The sequence below is a fragment of the Apis florea genome, unplaced genomic scaffold (assembly GCF_048593485.1).
Source record: "Apis florea isolate Af1SG1 unplaced genomic scaffold, ASM4859348v1 contig_2272_pilon, whole genome shotgun sequence".
NCBI lineage: Eukaryota > Metazoa > Arthropoda > Insecta > Hymenoptera > Apidae > Apis > Apis florea.
Genome location: NW_028256549.1, coordinates 5,113,671 through 5,138,077, shown reverse-complemented (window position 1 = coordinate 5,138,077; position 24,407 = coordinate 5,113,671). Strand labels below are relative to the sequence as shown.

Here is a 24,407-nt window from a genome sequence, read left to right as displayed (position 1 = left end):
TATAAATGTTGCAGATACGTGTGTATATTTCTTTCTGAAAAATGTCACGGATCGTTTCGTGGATCAACGATTTTAATAAAAATTTTATTTCGATGGGGAGGAGAAAAAAAAAAGGAGAGAAAGAAAGACTTGACAAATGCTTTTACAATTCTTGCATTCTCGTGAATTTTTATCGAATCGATAATAATAGTTTTTCTTTTTTTTTTTTTTTTTTTTTGCGCTATCAGTTGGATCAGACGAGAGAGATTAATAGTGTATTCCTTTTTTTTTTTTAACTCTCTCAGTTTTAAAAGGCCAATTTGTGACACGGTTAATAATAACACTTGTATTAATTGCATGCATCATGTTGAAGAGGCACGTTATAATTATTATCTGAATTTCTGAAGTAGTTCCGAGTGATATTCATCAAATTGAATGAAAAAAAGAAAAGCTTTAAATAGGTTGTTTGTTATTCTACTTGAGAGATATTCCCGGTGAAAATGTTAGAACGTGCAATTAAAACCCGTTTCCGCTGCTAATCACGTAGCAAACTCCGTTTAAATCGTCGAGTATCTCTTTAAACGGATAAGCAACCCTTATAAAGCCTAAGCCTCTTCACGCTTCTCATTCTTCCTCCGTTTCCCTCGGCCAAAAAAAAAAAAAAATACAATTTTTCGGGACAGAATTTTCTTTCGAACTTTTACGATCACGTGATATTCCAAAAAGATGATTCGATCATCATTAGAAGTATTCATTCGATAAACGAAGAGCAACAATTTTAATCATCTCTCGAAAAAACAACCTAATTATCTCTCCTCTCAATAATCCTCTTTTTTTCCTCCTTTTCTCTTATTCCATTGGAAAACTCGATCCCGAGGTGAAACCAGGCACACGCGGGCTTAGTTTTCGAAGAAAAATTATTTTCCAATTCTGAAACACGCCGAACAACAATAAATTCCGTTCCATCGATCGCAAACGAAACTCAATCCCGCGGATACACCGTCATAGAAAGGAAACATTTTAAACGTAGGCACGCTTCCATCCCGGCCGTTATTCGATTTCCGGCCAAAGTTCAACAACTGTATTCGCGTCCACCCTCTAATTTCATCAATTCTTCCTCGATGCGGAATGAAAGACGGCCCGAAACAACGCGGAATCCTTTGTCCTCGATGCGGATGAACCGACACCGAGCACGAAATTGTTTTGTTAGAAATTGATTTCTGTCTTTCTTTTCCTCCTCTAATATCGATCCAGAGAGTCGCAGATGTTCCATTTCGCGAGCCTTGTTTCTCTTTTTTTTTTCTTCCATTGCATTCGGCAAATGAAGGATCCGACCCGACCTCCAGCGAGCTCTCTCTTCGAAAGCGAAAGGTGCGATGGATCCACAATGGGACGCCGTGGACGTCGAGAGTTTAATTGTCGTCTCGTTCGCGGGTTTGTGAAAAATTGGTTGGAAGCGAGGGTATGATAGAACTGAGATGGATGGGAATTTAAATACCGAAATTTTGACCAGTGACAAGGAAATAAGAGAAAGATTCTTGGATAAGATTTATATAATTACTTGTTTTATCCAAATACAAGAGGAAGAGGAAAAAATTTGTTAAAATGTGTTATATCTCTGAATTGTATATTCGTTGCAAATTAATATTTTTTTTTCGAATAATACACGTTTCGTTCATTGGACGCGACAACTTTATGTACGAAGAATTATCATTTCTCCAATCTCGAATGTATCGAATCAGAATAAAAATAAAAGTAATATATATATATATTTATATATTATATCCATAATTTGAAACGACAGGAACGAGAACAACACGCGAATGCAAATTGGTTAAAAAACAAGTCGATTTCCAGGAGATTGGAAAAAGTGGCCTTTAAATTTCGTAGCCTTTTAATTCACGAAAAATCGTCAAATCCAGGGATTGTTAAGGGAGGAGAGTGTGAGCTTCCATAGATATGGAATACACGGCGTGCCGATACACACGAGTCCCGACTTATTCAGGGATGAATAAGTTCCCGGGGGAATCCAGTTCCAACGTTTCCTTCTTCTCCGGGATACGAGCCGTACGATATTGCCAATCCCAGCGTGCACCTACGGAACAATAACTCGATACCCAGGTATCATCCTCTTCCTCGTGTTCACCCCTTAATCCACCCTTGAAACGCATTGTCTTTTGTTGCTCACTTTTCGTCGCATTGTTGCTAGGTTTTTTTCCCTTTTAATTCCAACTTTTGACTCGTGCTTCTGATAAAGATAAAGAGTTTTTTAATAGCGCAGTTCAGAATAAAGTTGGCTGGATAAACATTCGACTGTGAGAAAAACGAAATTCTAGAATTCGATCGAAAATGGATCCTCAAGATACGGGGATAACTGGGTATCCTTTCAGAAATTTAAAAATATTCCATTACTTTATAATACTCTGATTATGTTATAGAATTAGAAGATTCGTTTTCCTTTCAATATTTTCAATATTATTTCCAATATTATGCAATAGAAGATCAAAGAGGATAAATTTACGTTAGAATAATAAAACATCGCAATCACTATTTATCATTAATACTACTCGCCTCGTAATATCCTACTTGAATTAAAACCACGCGAAATTCTTAGAATTTTTCAACGTCTCGAATTCAAGCGATAACTTTCCGCCAAAATTTCGACCAATACTCGTGCCGATCGTCTAATCAACGCGAGAATATTCTAATAAAGAGGGGAGGAGGGATGAGAAAGAAGAACTTGCGCTTTTCACAGACACCGACAACGCGTCCTCTGCGCCGTTTGGGATTCGAATTGACGCGTCTAAGGGAGAGGATGACGTGGTCCCCACAGGTTTGACGATCGAGATATTCCGGGCATTCGATCGATCGGGAATCGCGTATCGCGTACAAATTAGCCCGTCAGTTTTGGAATTTCGGCTGGAATCTGGTTAACTCACGATGAAAATCGTGATGCACGTTTGCTTTTCGCCTATTTGCACGGGATAATTGGCGATTTGGAGCGCGGGGAGAGGTGGACATTCCCGTGCATCGTGAAGAAAAATGTAAAATTTTTGTTTTTTTTTTTTTTTTTCGTTTGATGGTAATTAAGAGCGAATTGATTATATTGGAATTGATCGGTATCGAAGAGATCGATTTTATTAAATTATTTGTCAGGTAATGATAATTAGACAGAATTTCTGTGTTATAATTCATGCAACGGGGATTCGACGAATTCGATGGACAAAAGGAATTCGCTTCGTTGTTTCACGATTAAAAGATATGTGAATGAATAAATTCTTCTTTTCGCGATTAATGAACATTTTCAAATTATCAGAATAATAAAATTTAATTATAAAAGTATCGTATCGTCGAATAAATGGAATATTATCGGTCAAAATAAACAAGTTTAAGCGTAATCAAGAAATCTCGTCCGATTAACTCAGCAAATTTGCAATTTATTTGCCTAAGATCGGGATAAAATGAAAGAGGGGCGAAGTTGCACGCGTAGAGAATTTTCGCGGTGCATTAAATCCCGGATATATCGATATTGTTAATCGTTTGAAACGAAACAGTGGAACACGGTCAGCAAAAGCTTACAACGGCGATTTTTTCCTCGACTCCGATTAATTGGCTGTCCACGCACGAGAATTTCGATTTTCATTCGATTAACCGATATCTGTTTCGCGTCGAAAGTTTCGCTCCTTTCCTCGTTTTATCATCGACAAATATTTTCCATCTCCCTCACGAGTGATTAACAATCGCAAAGAGGATTCATCGATCGTCAAAATTGGTAAATACGAATCGAATGGCCAAACACACGACGCCCCAACTTTTCATTTTGCTCTCCCTTTCGACCGAGTGGTATCGTTAAATCGAAAGGCGCGATTCCAATTCGCGCGAGAAACGAACATTTGGCCGATGATTATGATACGTTCGTGGATCGCATAATTTCCGTACTCGTGAAAAAATAAATGGGATATCGCTTCAATTTCTGGGAATATCTAAGCGAAATACAGGATGGTCCGTGGAAATGGGCCGTGTTTGAACCGGTCTCGGCCTAATTACGCGGATAATTATCGGCGTTGATTGGTAGGCAGCCCCGTTGGTATGAACCGCTAATGAATATGGATAAATCGTAAGTGGGCCGATATTGGTTTTCGACAAAACCGCGTTATAGTGTAACGTAGGGTTAATTTGTAGGGTCGAGAGTTGTTAGAAAATTAGATTGACGGATTTCATAAATGAAGTTGGAATGGAATTGGAATGCAAACTTATACTTCTTTCTTTTCGTGATTTTGTTTACTTTCTGAATTCATTTTAAATAAAGATATACTTTTCGTATAATAATAATCACGAATTTTGCTGCTTATTCTGTTATGCAATATACACATTATACGTATATTTCATATTGATTTTTTTAGATCCAAACAATATTGGTATTCGAATAAGGAAGATTTTAATAATTAGTTTGAAAGGTAAATCCATTTTTCAAAACGTTGTGAGAGAAATTCAGATGCATCCTCCATTAACATAATTCAGAAATTTTCTCCCTCTGTTTTATATATATATATATATGTGCATAACATAGTCCAATTAATACGGGTTCAGGATTCGAGTTTCGGTGCAAATTACACACAATTAGTTGTCCAAATTTGGATGTCATATTTGCAAAGATTCATCCTACCATATTGCGCGCATTTATTTCTTGTCGTCCATATCCCCCCCTCTCCTCTTTCTGTTGTATAATATCTAAAACTCTACCAATGCTAGTAGAAAATAAAGTAAATATACTTATTGCCTTTCCTATTTTCTCGAAATTAATTTCACGTTTCAATGGTTTTTTTCTTTGTATAATTCTTCTCATATATCAAATTTATATATTTTGTATCACTTTTCTATGACACAAGAAGTATGTTTCTTTTTGCTTATACGTTTTCTAGGATTAAAGCGATTTGGAAAATTAGTCAATATAATCTTTTATTCAATATGAAAAATATATTTAATTGTAAATCAGAGCGGAGTCGAATTTAAATATTAATTTTAAAAGTTACGAGATGGAGAAAGAAAGGAGGAAAGAAGAATATTTTGTAAACCATAAAAATCGTGAAGAAAAACCTAAATTGCCTGATGGGAGTATTGAACTCGGGTCCGTCGGGTGGGAAGCGTTAACTCTTGTTACTGAGCCAAGAACTTCCTTATGAACTTTTTGTTTTCAACTATTTATATCTGTAACACGCATATCGTTATTAATGCATATGTTCTCTAAATTTATCTTCAAACGGATAAATTAAATTTGTTTAACTATTAAAAAAAATTATTATTATTAACATGTTAATCGTATTTTTTAAATAATTTTTTAACTCCTTGAATCGTGTGTTTCTTAAAACTTATTTCTACCGCCTCGAAAATACAATTACGTCTGTTAATCTGTTACTACATTACCATAAATGGTAAGCAGATTACTATACTAACGTTGTTAGTTGAGAAACAAAGTTTCATAACAATTTTCACCACTTTTCTATGAAATGTTCCAACAACATTTACGCGTTTTATCTCTATATAATTCACACATCTGTTGCACTTTCTCATTTTATATTACTTACTATTCTATGCAATTTTCTAAGAGGATTTTTTTCATTCTCCAAGCTCTCACCAACTTTTTTATGAAATTTCTTTTTTAAAAAACGGAATATAAGAGGATTTAAAGTAAGCGAGTTTGAAGTAAGAAGTTTGTTAATGGATATACACGTTCTACGATTAAAATCATTATAACCTATTATGCACATATTGAATTGTCCTCCTGTTCGAAAACTTATTTCACTTCGAATTCTATTGTTTCAATATCTTCCAAGGCAAATGTACGAATTCACAACAAACACGACGTAAATATTTCCCTCAATTCTCTAATATTCGTACTTTCAACACGTCATCGACTCGAATCAACGCCAAATCAAATCAATTTCTCAAACTATCACGAATCACATCTCACGAATTTCGAATTTCCCGCGCCCCCCGCGGATTACTCAATCGCGAAGCTGGCTCGCTTTTCGAGAGCTTCGCTCCGTGTGCAAAACGTGTGCACCCGATAAACGCATTAGCTCGCACGCTCATTCGCGCGTAATCAGACAAATCGAGCCTGTGAGAAGGGGCTGTGTTGCGAGTCTAAATACAGCGATATAATTACAGCGCCGCGCCGCTCCGCGTAATATCGTAATCAGCCCGGTATTAGCTCGCCCGAGAATTTTATCGTCGCCCCGCAATCTCGTTTTACGAATCTCTTGGGCGCTGGAAACTGTGAATGATTGAACGTTGCTCGGTGACGTGGCCTTGATTGAACGAGTTTACGCGTGCGTTAAAAATTCGCGGGAAATCGATCCTTTTTCCGGGGGAGCCGAGTGGTTGGAGGGTGGCGATAAGGTTTTTGGTTTTTTTTTTCTTTTTTTTTTTTTTGGAAAAATTAGCGTACGAAAAATTCTGATTTAAGCGTATTTTTCTATTTAACCAGATGGTTCTTTTCATGTGGATGACATTCTTTATCGAATGGATAAAGTGGATTAGATAAAAATATATTTTTTTAATATTCTATTTATTCATATCTAAATGGATGACTCGTTGTTATAAATTGAAAATCAATATCAAAAATTTGTTGGCAATTTTGGAAAAGGATTTTGTAGGTTGAATTTTCGAAAATGTTGTTTAAACGTATTTTGATGGTTCTTTCGAATTAATAACTAATGTGAATGATACTCTTTATCGAGTGGTGTAAAATAAAGTGGATTGGATAAAAATATATTTTTTTAATATTCTATTCAATTAATACCTAAATGGATGATTCTATTTCCCAGATTAAGTCAGATCAAAAAATAAAAGATACAAGAATCATCTCTCCTAACATTTAATTGTATACCAATATATAAAAAAAAAAATTCATTCCAACAGAAGAAGAACAATTTTCTGTTTTCGATTTTCACAAAAGCGCACCCTCTTTACAAATTCTTCGCAAATTATTCTTTTTAATTTAACAAAATAAAATGCTCTTTGCACGTCTCGAACTCGAATCCTCGCGACACCTCCAATCTCGTCCGCGACCACGAATATGTAAACGCGTGCACACGTATTCAGGGGTGGAGAGGGGGCGCGCTCGTGGCCGCGATAACGGAGGCGAATGTAAACTGCGAAGTTATCAGGTCGGAACCGATCGTGTAACGCGCCTTAAGGATCTCCCCGATCGGCGCCCGAGCGGAAATTTGTTACGCGAGCTAAGCCACCTCCGATTACGAGTGGAATTTCGGTGCAAAACTATCCGCAGGTGGCGGGGATTACCCTTGTAAATTTGCCCTCTTCCTTAAACCCAAGCAACGAAATCGTCGTCCTGATCTTCTCTGTCTCTGTCGTTCCGATTGAAAATTCCTTATTTACATCGACGAAAGTTTTCCGTATTATTTTCTAAATGCGAGCAGACAATTATTTTTCTCTTGTTTTATGTACGAGGATAGAAAGAAGTTAACAACAATTAATAAATAATTAACAATTTCTGTAATTAAATAAATCTGTTTATTTCCTTTTATTAAATTATCAAATTTATAAAATATTGGTGTAATTGTTAATACAAATTTGTAATTTCTTTTAAATAATACAAATATATTAAATGAATTATAAAAACCATTGATGTTTCAGTTCAACATACGTCACTTGGCAAGAACTTGGGCAGGAAGAAGAAAGAAAAACTGATACGAAAATCAAAAACTTCCTCTAAAAGGAATATCCCGGATACAGAGACGAGATATCGATAAGGTTCTCGTTTCCAATCCCGAATCGAGGGAGCGGAAAAGAATTGATGAAACTCCTTCTCGCGGCGGGGGAGGGGAAGGGGAGGGAGTTTTTTTCGCGCCACCGATTGGAAAATTTCATTTAATCTGAAAAGTATCCGATTGTTCGAACGGACGCGTGGCGGAACTTCCTCCTCCCTGTGGGGAGAGGATGCTCGCCTTTAACAAGGCGAGGATTCTTTCCAGCATCGTCGAGGGGAGGAATTCGGTATCCTTCCGACGAGAGGCGAGAAAACTTTCATCCCCTAGTAAAAAATTATTCTTTTGTTCGGCCGATCGAGGATTTTTCTTTGACAACTTATCCAGGGGATGGGGCGGAATGCCCCGTGAAATTCATTAAACTCTTATACAGGGCAAAGGGAGATCGGCCCTCTTTGTCGGAGGGAGCCGAGGGCTTATCATCGCAGCTCATCTGAATGTCGCTTTCCTCCTATATTAAATCTACCCGGCCAATTTGACCCCCCGTAACCAAATCTTCTTTGTTTTTCCCAGCATTTGGGCCTCCTTGAATTCTTCCAGATCCTCTACCTTTTATTTATTTAATGCGTGACGTCAAGGAGAACTCGCGCGAGAAGAAGAAGAAAAAGAGAATGTGAATTTTATATAGGTTGAATATGAAGTGGAATTCATTTGTTGTGAACAAGTTTGATAAGGGAGAAGTGACGTGGTAGTGAGTTGATGCACGATAGAATTCACTAGGATTAAATTATCTGGAGAATTCTGACTGTTTGGAGGAAAAGTTGAAGGCAGCTATAGGATAATCTATTGTATGAATTTTGTTTGAACGTTGTTTGCATAGATGAAATTCTATTGTGCAGATAAAAATAGTTTGAAAAATAAGTTTAATTATTTCATAATTTCATTTTAAAATTCTTTTTTTAAAAGAAGAATCTACGGTAATTTACAATTCGTCCAATAAACTGTCAATTGATAAATTATAGTGGAAAAGTGATACACGAATTTGTCCTCCACTAGATTTGTATAAACACAGTTTTATCAGATACAAATATACAAATATTTCAGCACAGGGGATCGACGATGAAATATCGACGAGAATATCGATTTTTCTCGATTATGCGAATAAAACGATATTCGAAACTTTCGTTTATTTGGATTTCCATTTAAAAATATATTTTATACATTTTATTTATTCCGCGTTTATTTCGCGTTTTTTATCTACTTTTTCACGGGAAATCGCCCTTTCGCTTCCCGTTACGTGCATCACGTGTACATTTTCCAGGCTGGTCGTTATTCCTTTATCGGGCCGTGTAAAAATGCCGTAAAAGCCGTGCGTGCATAAAGCCGCGTTTCCAAATGACTCAACGTTGGATACGTATCTTAATTCTACGACATTCGTAACGCGCGATTTCTCGATTTCACGATCGTCTTTTTCCCCTTTTATCTTTTAGGAGAATATAAGAGAATTGTTTCTTGTCGCCATTGTACTCATCACCACGATGTCGTCTTCTTCTCCTGTCGCTTAAAACGCAATTATCGTTCAACTTTGTTTCGGAAAAGAAGAAAGTGGTCATCGATATATGATATCCTCTTAAATATTTTATTTCCAATCTTTTATAATTATTAATTTTTATTATAATTTTGAAATTGCAAACTGTATACGTCTCTTTTTTAATAATGGATCAAATATGTACTTGTACCATTAATAATAACAATAATATAAAAGAGTATTTTTCCATTTTCTAATTTTCTTAAAAATTATTTAAATTATTGCTAATTATTCGACAAAAAAAAAATACCTACGCGTATATCGTCTAAAAAATTGTTTACATCAACTTGTTCCTTTATCTCAAAAATGTATCAATTTTTCGGCAAGGAAGTATTTTTATCGATGAAAGTGTTCTTCCTCCACGATGCCATCAAATCTCTCTCCCTCTCTCCTTTTCTCTATCCCTGTCTCTCTTCTCTAGAGTCTTGTCGCGGTATCTTGCGCCATTTCTATCATCTCTTATCACGAGCACGTCCACGTTTCCCAAGATACCCCGAAAATAATCGCGATACTTTTTAAGGCGATGCATCTCTTTTTCGCAACGCTGCCTCGCCGCCATTATTCCCGCGCGCGTTTCACAAAGCCTCGTCCACATCGCCGCCTTTTCCATCTTCGAAACTTCTTCTCATTCCAACTGCTCGAAAATCTTCCAGGGGGAGGGGCAACTTCAACGTTGCGTAATTAAACCCTCGAGAAACTTTTACGAGGAAGTTAATTCCTCGTTTCGTTTTTAATATTTTACCTAACCTCACTTTTCCCTCGAAGAAGAATGGAACAACGACAAGGGAATTCCCATATATATTTCTTTTTGTATGTTTCCTCTTTGGATATCATTTCCAAGATATCAGGTTCTCGATTTCGAGAGTAGCAAATTTTGAGATTCTTGCTCTCTTTATTTTTATTTATCGAATAATTTACCACACCGTAAAAGATTGATCAGATGTATCAAAGTGAATAGAAATGTTGCGAAATTCGTTTATTTTAAGCTACGAACGAAATTTGCGTTGAATTAACACTGTTACTAGATTTCTTATTTATAAAAGTAATTGAAGATAACGCAGAAGATAATATCGAAAATGATAAAATTCTGCCTATTTTCGATAAAACGTTCTCCTCGAGGAGATAAACGCGCGTTTACAATGATCGTTTTAAGTATAGGCGATGCACAACGAGCACAGTTTCGTTCCTCCATCCTTTATGTTTTCACAGTTTCAACTGTATAATCCCGTGGAGGGAAATTTCGTAACCGCGAGGCGCGATATCGCCTTAAGCTGGTCTTAATTACGCGTTTCTAATTACTCGCACGACTCTGGTGTCGGTACACGGTTCCCGCCACGGTTCTCAGCAAAATCTGAATTTAGACGCGTTCGCGGTAACTTGAACTTCACGCTAAATCGCCAACGGATAGTTATAAGATTGTTAAATAGTTAATCTCGTGGAAATTACGCTTTTTCTACCTTTAGCAAGAGGCGTAGAAAATCTTTAAGAAATTTAAACTTTTCTCTCGAGAAAGATTCTCGAGAATTTTTTTCAACAAATTGTTAAGAACCGAGGGAAAAAAATTTATAATATTTCAACCCCAATGTAATAATACATTTTCATAAATCGTGATCTTCAAATTTTCGTGGAACGATAAAAGGCAGGCAAACGAAAATCCCGATTCTCGATTCTCTCAACTTTTCAAATTCAATTTTCAAAATTTCAAGAAACAAGATCGAAAAATCGAGAGAGAAGTCTTTAAAGAGGTATTAACCCCTCGATAACGATCCCACGAGTGCCGAGATATCACGTGTCGAATCAATTTCCACCGATCGATACCGTTTTCACGCAATCAAGCCCTTCCTCAAACGAACGCACATCTTCAACATCCCTTGAAAATCCCTTCGAAACCGGCCCTTGCGAATCGAGAAAACAATTAAGTCGATCCTGTTCTCCGCTTCAACCCCTCGAAAAATCCAACTCTTATCCTCGAGGATGCAACTCGAGGGGATCCATTTCCACGGTGCAAATTCGTTACATCTCTGGAAGGTGGTGTTTTCGGTTCCTCCGCCGTGTTTCCAATTCCGCGTGCGGGGGTTGATTTTGAAAAATGCAAGAGCGAGGCTCGCTCCAGGTTTTGTATTTGCGCACGATCAAATAAGAAAGCTGGAGGAGGTTGGAGGTAAATTGAATTTCCCATTCGCGGATGGCTGAGAGGGGACGGGCAAGGGGGTTGGGCTCAACTCTGTTTGCAACATAAGTGATTCCTCTTTTCCCTCTTCTTGCCTCGTCTTTCTTCCTTCCTTTTCGAAATCCAGTCTCGGCGAAAATATGATGAGAACAATTTTTTGATTTGTTTTTTTTTTTTGGAAGAAGAAAACTTGAACTCGAAGAACTTTTATAAAATGGAAAGATTAGATACATTCAAATATGGCGTATCATCGACCATTTTTCATCCAATGAAACGAATTCATTGCATCTCGAATCTTTGTAGTACAATTTGGGAAAGTTGGAAATTTCGAAACCGCACTGTGAAAATATTTTAGAGGGACGAGAAGAAGTTTTTCAAGGTTTCCCCCATAAATTCCTCAAACCCTTTAAACTTCGTTCAAATATCCCGCGATATTTTCTCCGATAAACTGCTCGAAGATAAAAGATCTACAAGCCGAAGCACTTGACCGGCCAAACACTTCGAAGTTCGTCGAGGATCTCGATAAATAGATCCGATGCTTCGTTCGACGGGGCATATTCAACGATACCCATTAAAAGTAACACTCCAAGTAACCCTCACCCCTCCTACTCGTCTTAAATCACGTTCCATTAGCCACCGGTGGAACGTCACCGTGCTGGCTCATCGGCTAAGAAAAAGCCGGCCGCCACTTTCTCCCGCGCCACGAGGGGCGATAAATCACCCGTTGCTCACCATTTCATCAAACTGTGAACCTAACGAAACACAGAAGATTAACGATGCATCCATCCACCGTTATCGACATCCGCACAGTAATAAAATGAACGAGATTATTTTGCTAATAGATCCTGACGGTTGGTGAAAATTTATCTTATTCAGTGATTAGCGAACGAGGTAAATGAATTAATTGAAATAGATAAGGCGATAGAAAGAGATAAAATTTATATACAGGATGCTTATAGATTTGAAATTTATTCGTTGTTGAATTATAATCATTTTTAGTCGAACAAAATTTTATGCATATTTCTTTTCAGTATGCAAGCGTATAATGACGTGTAAACGCTTGAAGTTATATTAATCAAGCAATTTACGTATCCACTCACCCATTCGTGTCATAAACAGAAATATGCAATTTGATAAGTTACGAAAGTTTATATCTGGAAAAATACACGAACGAAATTTACCTCGAACTTCAATTTTTCTAAAATTCATCCGGTATTTTTGCCCCAACGAGAAAATTTTCCACATATTCGTGCATTTCAATATGATAAAATCGTCAAAGAATATTAAATTAATCTTTTATCACAATCTTATTACTAAGTACACAATAAAAAGTCAAAGTTGTGTGATCACAAAGTGTATTCGAAGATCGATATTAATTTTACTATTAAAAACACTGTATTTATGTTCGCAAAAATAAATAAATGAATGAAAACAAGTTTGAGTCCTCTCAATTCGATCGATGTTTTATCAATTGTCGAAATTGTCATTGTCTCCAAGTTAATTATATTTCCTCTCTTCATATTTCTGAAGCTAAACTTTCGTCCAGACCCAATCCTTCCGCATCATCAAGGGCTGCATCCCTCGATTTACACGCAGGGACAATAAACGGCGTTTAATCAGGTTAAAAGGAGGATTTTGGAACAAAGAGGTTGCATATATATAAAGCCAGATATGGCGAGGCTCGAATTTTTCGATCGCCATTTTGCGGGTGGCAGGAAGCGTTCAGGGCGTTGACTTTGAGAAATGACGCTTCTTACGTAGTGAAATGACGAGCGTGGAAGAATATCCGGGCGTGAGAGACGAAAAGAAAAAGGCGAAGTGGATTATCGGGACGGATTAAGGGTGGAGGAGACGAGTTTTTTCCGATTAAGATTTTGTAAATTATGGTAATTGAATAGTTTCTAACATTCGAATTTGATAAAAAATATTTTTAATTTGAATTATTCTTATTTTACATTGAATTTATTTGTAATTGAACGCAATAAGTGTAATCACAAAAGAGGTGAAGTTTAATAAATATCAATATCAATAATAAAATGAAGTAATCAAGAATTAAAAAATAGAAAAATTGAAACTAGTTGTAAGAGAAAATAGTTGTTATACCATAGATAATTCCCATAATAACTGACTACAACTATTTACTAATAGCCATCTCTTCACTCTAAATTGAACATCCACGTTCAACAAAACCCTCGAGCCCTCTCCATCCTCACCAATCGCTTATTAATAACTCAATCATCAACTACTCCCTGATACACCCTCAAAATTCCAACCCCTTGCAACATATTCCAAACACTCCACAGATCCCCAGACGACCTACCCCTATTACAAATTATATATAACTCTCGTTGGAAGTTACAGCCCTCAGAAACAATCTCTCAATTTCAACCATGGATCGTGAGAAGTGATCGGCGGTGAAAAATTCTAATTCCATTTGAAGTTTCGAAATTTTCAATGGTCAATCGTTCAATTCCAAGAGACAAAAACTGTCAAATAACTTAATTTTAATTTTCAAATCCAACAACAATAATTTCGAAACGCGTAAGTCGACGAACGTTTTCAAAAGGGAAAATAAATTCGCATGAAAATTAAATTAAAACTAATCGATTGCCTTTATCCACGATTTATCCCCCAGAGAGGCAAGATCGATGACAAAGTTTCCTCTGTCCACAAGCCTACCCATGTCACGGCTTCTTGCCCCCTCACAATCGATATCGCGGCTGCAACGATGTAACCCTCTCCAAGGTACTTGGTATTGGCAGGAGGGGGAGGAAGGTTGGACATGCGCCATTTCTTGCAAATGCCACGAGGGGGGAGGGGATCGTTTCACACCTTCGAGGCGGTGGATTACACCACTGGGGCGAAGAAAGAAAGGAGGGATGTTAGCCAGGCGTTGAGGGATGTTTCCAAGGGGAAAGGGGGGAAAAGGTTGGAAGCGCTTCCTTCTGCGACGTGGACCGTTGATGGCCGGCTTTCGTGGAAAGTTAGGAACGAGTTAATGGGGCTTTTATGAGTTAAGAGGATTATTTTAGGGGTTCCTTCGGTCCCCCCTTTTTTATTTTTCTGCCAGAATTTGGGGATTGAAAATAGTGGAGTTGGAGTTGGAGAGATAAGGTATTTTTTTTCGATTTAGTATCTGGAATTGGAAAGTGTGAAAACAAGAAGTAATGAGACGGTAACAAAACTAGATAGAAGAGTTATCATTGCACAGGTGATATGATAAAACATTGAACATTAAACAGGAAAGAGAAAATGGAAATTGGAACTCGGGTAGTGAAGTAAGCCTTAATTGAAAATAACGTTGGACAGCTGATTACGTATGCTTATCTATAAGGGATAAAGGCGGTTTCTATTATATAATAGGCAGAGAGAAAGTAGTACTTGGAATTTGGAGATAGGGAGAAAGAGATTTGGAGTTAGTTTAGTCGGAGATGGTGCTAGAGGAAGGATTCGACTCGTCAAATGTATCAAATAGAACAATGATAACAGTGTTTAATAACACTGTATAATAACGATAACGATTTGGTCGGATTAAACACGCCCTGTTAAACCTGCCATTGAAATCTCTCGCTCTCAATTCCCTCTGAACTCTCATTGTTCTCCTTCAATTCCTTGCTTTCAACTCTTTGATCTCAACTCGACCAAGCCACATACATTTTCTACAATCGTTTATCCTCACACACACACACACACACATCCTCCTCCGCCTTTACCCAGCCAAGTAGAGATATTCAAACCCGATCACCCAAATCTTCTATGCATTCGCTCGATAATCTCGACTTTCACTTTGAATATTCTTCTCCAATGTCCCCGACAAATAAGTTTCCATAAAGATCTTCTCTTCACTTTTGAAAAAAAGATGCTCGATGACTTGAGATTTGAATTTTACATTTTCATTTTCACTTTGACATTGATATTCACGTTTCAGATATTCGAGATTATAAAATTTTATTTAGCGATTTAAAAGAATAAAATTCGAGGAATTCGAGCGATCCTGGACACGCGCCCTCTCGCGGAGAAGCCACTTTTTATCCAGAGTGGGTGCACTCAAAGTGTCACGGGGAAGATCACGCCCCGAATTCGATCCGGGCCCCCGACTGATTAGCTCCTTTTTCTCCAACGATCCTCCACCACGGGAAACGAATCTCTCGCCTTCCAGCCGCCCACCATCTCCAATTTTTCCACCTCGAAGAATCGTCGGATCCATCGAAATTCCGAGGCCTTTCATTTTACGATATAGATTTATCGTATCGACGGATTATTTCCAATTCTCTGCTATTATCTTATTATATTTCTTCTTCTTATTATTATTAGACAGCGAAAAGTATTTAATTCTCTCTTATTTTATTCTCTTATTTCGTACTCAGTTGCGCTCATTTTTCCATTTTTCTCCCTATCTAAAAATACTCGCGTCACCCCTCTTCGCTTCTGTATTCAACAAATTCTCAATTCGATTCTCTTTCTCGTAAAAAGAAAAAAATAATCCAAAGAACAGCATAACGAGAAACAAGTCTTCTCGGAAAAAGCTTCTAGGAGATTCTAGCCGCGAATTGTTCATTATCCGTGCACCGAGAAGGGGGAGAAGAAGGAAATAGGATTTCGACAGGGTGGAGAGTGGCGTGGATTTAATTCGAGTCGAAGAGTGGTGGATGGGCCGCGTGCCGTGGAAAATAAGGGAATCGAGGGAAAGTTTTCTCGTTAGAGTGCGCTACCACCTCTTGCGTGGAGGAGACGTCCTCCTCGATTATCCTTCTTTAAATGCATACCGACGAAACGATCGGGCTTAATCCGGGGGGGAGACTTGCTAATTTATGATAAGGCCGTGATTTTAAGTCACCAGGCTCCTTACGTATTCCAACTGTCTGAGAATGTTGTGCCCTCTCCATTCGTGTTTCGTGAGCGGAAATTTCGAATTATTTATTTTCATTATTTGAACGTATTTTTTTTATTATTGGCTCTTGACCCAATTCCGCGATAATTTGATCGTTCGGTATATCAAACAGAGCCGAGGGAGATTTTATTATACCGCACTTGTGAGATTTGCTTGGCTCTTTATTAAAGGAAGATTTTTTAGGAGTTCTTTTTTTTTTTTTTCTTTTTTTTTCCTGATTCGAGCGAAATTAGAGCGAAGGTATTGAGTGGTGGGTCGAGGGTTTTATGTTGATTTTAAGTATAATAGTTTGCGCGTTGGAAAGTGGTGAAATAACGAATGGGAATGAAAAAGAAGAGGGGAAAAAAAGAAAAGGATCCGATTCTTCCTGCTCACCGAGCGTGAATCACCATTTTTCAGATCTTTTTTTCAGGTCAGTTTTGAGGAGTTTTCTTTTAACTTGATCCCCTACCAATTTCCAAAAATTCAAAACCCCCCTGCAATAAACTATCATTAATTAATCGATACTGATTAATTACGATTCATGTTGAAGTATAAAAATCAGACAGAGAGACCGGTTTCGAAAGATGTTCGTGAATGTTCCGAATGTTTTCAACGAGTCAATAATTCAAGCATATTACACGGCCGTGGACTATATTTCTTCGTGGCCCGCGGCAAGTTTCACAATAAGTTAGCAGGAACTCGTTCGTTCCGCCACGCCGGCTTGAATAATTCTCCCCAGGCGGGTTAAAACGAAGCCCCGACACAGCGCCATGTGCCGCCGCCCCGCCAAATACCCGTGTTCCAATTGTGCACGCCCGAGCAGCTTGGATTTTGTATCGCCACGTTTCGACCTATTCTTCGACAACGAAACGTAACTTCGGGTTTAAAAGTGGATTAATTACGAACGAAAAAGAAGAAGAACGTACATGTTAGAGGAAGAAACTTGGCTCGCGACTACGACAGCTTCCCTCCAATCAAAATTTCGTTGAAGAAAGAATATTTCGAGTCGATATAGCAAGGAGGGTCGTTTGGCGTTTCGCTTTGCCTAAACAAAGCTGAGACAGAGGGTGGCGACAATAAGACAAGAGCACAATGCCGGAAACGAAGTTAGCTTTAGCGAGCACTCGGAATTGCCGCCCTCGGCTGGATTCGTTTGCGAAACTTTAATGCCCCGGATGGAAACTAAGAAGACGACGCTCGTATTTAGAATTTTATCACCGCTACGTCATTGTTCGCGAGAGGGGGTGGCGGTTCAAATTGCCGAGAATTTTCTGAGCCATGTTTCGAGCCGAGGGATTTTTGGGAGACGTTTAAATATTTTGATAAGTTTTGATAAGTTTCACACGGGATATGTATTTGTCTCTTTGTATATTTTTTGAATAAACATATTATTTATCGTGTTTAGAGTGTTTGTTCTTTTATTCTCTCTCTCTCTCTCTCTTTTCGAAACTCGACGTGTAATGGTCGAGAGAGGAAACGAAGAGAGGATAATTTAAATGAACCGAAAGATTTATTGGGGATAAGTTGAGGATGGACAAGAAGGATGAGGATAAAAACAGAGAATGGAAGTTATCGCGATGTATCGATGTATCTTTCTTACTTCTCTCGATCGATTCGTCATTGTCGAGAAACATTGTCGAGAGAATTGAATTAAGTCGTGAATACGAACGTCGAGAGAGGAGAAAGAAACGTGAATGGTCTATTTAAGGGGGATGAGAGGCGTGACGTGTTTGTTTAAGGATTCGAGGAAAGAGATGTTCCGGGAAAGAGATTTCGATGTCGGGAATCGTTTCGTTCGAAACTCGTTCTTTAAGCCGCGAGGACGACGGCTGGTGTCAGGTGAGAGAAGCAACGGAAATGCAACGTCACGCCACGGCGAACGAGATTATTATATTTCCCTCTGATTTTAAAACGGTTGATCTTGGAATGGAGATCAGTTCGAGAATCGTTTTTCAAACAATTAATATCAATTGTTTCCACAATATTAATATTATTATTGTATAACAAAATTACAATTAACAAGCGTAATTGTATTTTTTGTTAATCGTATTATAAAAAATGTAAAGTGAAAATAATTTTGTGGTTCAAGATTTTTTTAATTACGGTAAAGAGATTAAAAACGTACCATTTCGCTATAATTCGAGGAAACCTATCGCTCGATGCAATCATAAAGATCGATCGCCGTCTAAAAAGGGCTTCGTTTTTATGAAATTGCGCAATTTCGCGTGTAATCTACCTCGTGAAATAATCTATTAACCACGAATCTATCGGCGAACAGAAGCAAACTTGTCCCCCGATAATATTCCTCCAAGTAATTTCGCGATTTTAAAATATTCCAACGCGGATGAATCAAATTATATCGAGTGGAAATTTTGTAGAATTTTCCATCGGGAAATTCCACGGAGTTGAAATGACGCGCGTGTCTGAGGTAACACGTGTTGTCCGTTTCACAATAATTAACGCGAAATAATCACGTAAAATAATTATTTCGGACAATTTGAAATATTATTTCAAATAATATCGTTTCATTTCGTTATTCGCGTATCTAACAATGTTCGATCCACACTTAACAAATATATTATTTCGTGCCGTACAATTTCATAATTAACGCTCGGAAAGTTATTAAGTTGAACGCATAACCGAATATACAATAAAAATTCACAATCTCCCCTTCATTCCTCCATCATCCATCGTCGTCTTCAATCGAACCCTAGATAAACGTATCAAATCACAAAAATCCACTTAATTTACTTAATTTTCAAAAATGACTAACATCCTCTTAACCAAGCAATCCACAAAAATCCATTATATCCAATATTCACTACTAACTTAATTTCCAAAAAATTCCTCTTTAACATCCTCTTAATCAAGCAATTCACAAAAATCCACGATTCACTACCAACTTAATTTCCAAAAAATTCCTCTTTTACATCCTCTTAATCAAGCAATTTACAAAAATCCACGATTCACTACCAACTTAATTTCCAAAAAATTCTTTTATATCCTGTTAATCGAGCAATTTACAAAAATCTACGATTCACTACCAACTTAATTTCCAAAAAATTCTTTTATATCCTCTTAATCAAGCAATTTACAAAAATCCACGATTCACTACCAACTTAATTTCCAAAAAATTCTTTTATATCCTGTTAATCAAGCAATTTACAAAAATCCACGATTCACTACCAACTTAATTTCCAAAAAATTCTTTTATATCCTGTTAATCAAGCAATTTACAAAAATCCACGATTGCCAACTTAATTCCCAAGAAAGTAACTAAAACCACAAATTTTCAATCCTCTTAATCAAGCAATTCACAAAAATCCACTACCAACTTAATTTCCAAAAAATTCGTCCTCACCACCCTCTTAATCAAGCAATTCACAAAAATCCACGGTTCACTACCAACTTAATTTCCAAAAAATTCCTCTTCAACATCTTCTTAATCAAGCAATTTACAAAAATCCACGATTCATTGCCAACTTAATTCCCAAAAAAGTAACTAAAACCACAAACTTTCAATCCTCTTAATCAAGCAATTCACAAAAATCCACGATTCACTACCAACTTAACTCCCAAAAAACTAACTAATCAAAAACTAACAAATTTTCAATCCTCTCGATTAAGCAATCGAGAAAAATAATTAAGTCTACGATTCACGTATTGCCGCTATCATAGAACTTCCAAAAAAAAAGTAATCAAAAAATAATAAAATCGGAAATCCAATGATTCCCTTTCAAATTTCCTCCCCGCCCTGTTAATCAAGAGCGAAAATAATCGCGCACACGAATAATCGGCGAAAACAGCGCGAGGTATCCGGCGGAATCGGGCGGAAGCGGGCCGCAATTCTCCCGGATGCAAACAGCCGCCGCCACGGCCGCAAATTCCCCGGCCGGCTGGGCGTCACGGGAACGGCGCATAATGCATCACACGCGCCGGAATATGCATCTTGACTGACCGCACGGGGACACACGTGAGCCACGTCACAGGCAAAGGAATTAGCCCGGATCCTATTTTCCCCAACGCCGCCGCCTCTTAAACGAAGAGGGAAATGGCGACCTAGGTTTAACTTGTCTATGACGTTTCGACGACGAGCAAATTGGACGAAGTTAACTTTTTATTATTCGATTTCGCTCCTGATCCGGGGAAAATGGTCGATGCGTGATCGCCAGGCGAGAAGATTTAGGTTAGGATGGAACGATTGGTTAATTTTTCACATTTTTATTTTGGTATAAAAAGGAGGAGGGTGAATAAAGGAAAGAAGGGATAAGTGGAAGAATATTCGAATGCCGGTATTGAAATTGAATCTCGATATCGATCGAATCGAGGATTTTTTCCTTTTGTACTTTATCGAGCAGAGATGTGAAGGATGAAAGTCAAAATAAATGTGTATATATTGGTCATATAAAACTGTGCATTTATGGAGTGGTGGAAGAAAAAGAGTGGTGGAAGAATACGCGAAAATAAATAAAGTAAATATCGGACGTTTATAGAGCGATGATATTGAAGTCGAAAGTAAACCAAAACTCGAAGTGGATTGAAAAGAAGATGAAAAATGAAAATAGAGAATATCGATAAATTTCTTTTGACACGCGTCGAAAGATATTTCGCCGAATAGCTCGTCTATCGTTTCGATTTCGAAGATCGTTTTGAAAAATTTTGAAAAGGGGTAAGATGTAAATGGAGGACAGCGCGGTTAACGATTCTCTTCGAGCTTTCCCAGATTTTTCTCCGCAAGTTCTCGCGAGAGAAATAAAAGAATCGAAGAAGTTAATAGTACTTTTTAGAAAATGTGTAAGTTTTTAATGGAGTTGGAGTGTTGAAACGCGGGGTAAATGGGTCTTCTAATGCCTCGTAACCGAAGAACTTGGGGGTATTAAGGAATGCGGAAAAATTCCGTTAACGCGTATTTTTAAACTTTCTCTCACTATGCTTCTTATTTTTTTTTTTTTTTTTTTATTAAAATCTATCCAGAAACAAATCCAACACACGAATTCTTCGATGCCCAAAACACCTTCTTCTTTTTCCTATCTCGAGAAAATTCTAAAAATCTTTGCCCTTTCGGAGATCGGAAGAATTTAAAAAAAAAAAAATCTCTTGCAAATCAACGATCAAATCGATTCCTTGTTCTTCCATCGCCCGATACTTTAACAAGAGTTAACAAATACGAGACGAAATTCTCTCAAGACGGCTAATGTTCCCACGATCGATACAATCCACCGGAATAAAATTACGAATTCAAGGTGAAATAGTCGTCGATATATTGGGTAATTCGTCGCGTGAAAGAGGGCGGCCGTGTATCGCCGCTTGCGATCGGCACAATGCGCCGCTTCGATTATCGATAATCCAACGCGATAAGAAGAAGCATGGGACGGATAATCCGTGCCTGCCGGATTATCCGAAAATCCCCGACAAGGGAGCGCCATGCTTTATTACCATTATAAGTAGCCGCCCTCTTAAAGTTTCAAGTTTAATCCAGAAAGCGGTATAATCCATTCGTGGATAATTGAGTAGTTTGCCGTGATTTCGAGATGCTGGGCGGCCCCGCGTCGCAACGAGACAACGTCGGGGGGGGGGGGGCTCGGTTATTGGAAACTCGAGCCTCCAACCTCCTCTCTCGAGAAGAATAAAATTCCCCACGGTTATTGCTCCTTCGACCCGGGATAACTAAATTTGGGGGAGGAAGGAGAGGAGGTGGAAGTCAAATTTTCGATTATACGATCTGCTTTCTTCTTTTTCTTCTTTTTTTTTTTTTTTGAAGAAGGGTGAACGTGAAATTTTCGATTGGATTCGAAAGATTTATTGGTTTATCATTGATCAGATGTTAAATATGGATGGAAGTTTTCTTTCGTAAGTTCGAGATCAGTTTTTTTATTTTTTTTTTCGACAGAGAATTTGTTTGGATTAAGGTAAGAAGAATATTCGAATATTTAGAGAGAGAGAGAGAGAAAGAAAAGGAAATATAAATTGCTCGATCAACTTGCATTCGTTAGATGAGATTCAAAGGTATTGAGGTGAAGCAGCGTGAAGAAGCTAAAATGAAAACGCGTCAATCCTTCTTTTTCGACTTGTTTTCCAGAGAAATAATCGCGTCGATTTTGCTCGACAATAAAGTATGCAGGATAGGCGGTGATTAACGCGACACACTGTATTCTTAATCACTTTTGTTTCATCCATTTTATTTACAATTCAATGGTCGAAGACGAAGAAACAAACGATTTTTCCCGATAACGGAAAACAGCAGAACCCCGTGTTAATTATAACGAGAATTAATTCGTTCGAGTGAATTAATTCGTTATTAAACGAAGGATACGAAAGGAAGGATAACTTTGAGTCTAAAGGATCGATATTTTTCGCGTTTTTAGAATAAAAATTTAAAAATTTGAAATATATTTGACGATAGAAATAATTACGTTAATTTTTAATCAAGATATGCAAGAATTATTGGATCGATCACAAGAAACCTAACCTCAAATCTCGAGGAATCAACGCCATTATTTAGTGAACGGCTGTGCCTACTAATTTCCTTCCTGCAAAATCAAATTACTGAAACGAAACTGAATCTCCTTGAATAGACGCCGTCTGATATTTCGATGAATCAAAACGAAATTGCTAGTCGCAAAATCGACTCGTTCCATTTAATCCGACGCACGGTCGATTCTGAACTGCCGCGTCACTGAGGCGGCGCTATCTATCCGCCTTTGGCGATTGTTCCATCCGATGTATAATTAATTAAATTAATAATATCATTTTATAACGCGCGCGACGTAAACACGACTGTATTTCGTTGTTTTCCTTTTTATTTTATTCCCTCATCGTTCTTCGTTTCCACGGAATCATATCGATAAGTAATTAAAGCAATCAGTTTTAATATTTTCAATTAATACATTCCCCTGGAAACGGTTCATTTGTGATTCGCGTTGAATTTTAAATTGAATACAACTTCAGACTTATTCGGTCAAACACTCGGCCATTTTATCAATCCCTTATTAATTTTTGTAAAATACAAATATACGAAAAGTATATTCACTTTCTATACAATTCATTTGTTTAAACTTTTGATAAAATTTGATACGATTTGAGACGAGAGGACAGGATCGCTTCCGGTGTCACATTGAGAAAGAATTGTTCAAGTTTCTCCGCACGATGGCGACACCAACGATGATCGTCTAATTAGACGCAACATCGGGTAATCGAGTTGTTCCATCTGCCGTGTCTCCAAGTCTCGTTTCACTCGATACGATTCTCAATATAATACAACAACTGTTCGATGTCCCCGCATCCGGTCCCCAAACTGTGTTTCCACGGATACACGGTATTAATTATTTCCGATAATTCTAGGGAGCCGGCTAGCCGGGTTTGTTCGGCTTATTCTGGCGAGTTAATTTAATGACGGTGAATCGGGGATTTACTTTATGAGAACTGGCTCGAAATACACTTGCGCTCGCTCGTTTATACGGTATCCGAATATTGGTTCAACTTCCTTTGAAAGAAAGTCCTTCCTGTTTAGACATTGTTCGAATATTAACTTGCAGATAGTACTCTTCTTTTTTAGTCCGACAATTTTGCTGAATTAAAGTTTTTTTTTTATGTTTTATGTTTTTGCGTGATTTTAATATTTCGTTATAATTTTGAACAATTGTTTGTAATAATCTATTCTTCTAATGAAATTTATTTTTATAACGAAACAGCAACATTGGTTGTAAGAGACAAAGGATGTAACAGATATTCTTTCTCATTATTCAATTTACAATAATTTCGATAATTATAATCGAAGGATTAAACAATTAGTTCCAACGACGAAGAATAGATTTCTAATCGTTTCCTTCGAGCGGCAAACACAAAATCTATTTTCCTCCCTGTTACGATATAACGGTGTACAAAACCACTCCCCTTAATCCCAGATTTCATCGATCTACCTACCCCTATCCTTTCGGCAAGCGATTCAAATCGAATCTCATTCTTACGTTAGAAACAAAACCAATTTCGCAGGCACAAAAAAGGGGGAAAAAATAAAAGAGGAAAAAGAATAATTGAAAATCGAAGAGTCTCGACTATTATCGCGAA

General features: G+C 37.6%; 1 protein-coding gene across 1 annotated transcript in view; it reads right to left on the bottom strand.

Annotated features, from left to right (window-relative positions):
• The window catches only part of LOC100872306 (uncharacterized), a 124,569-nt gene that overhangs the window by 40,320 nt on the left and 59,842 nt on the right, over positions 1–24,407 (bottom strand). The gene's annotated exons all lie outside the window — the stretch shown is intronic.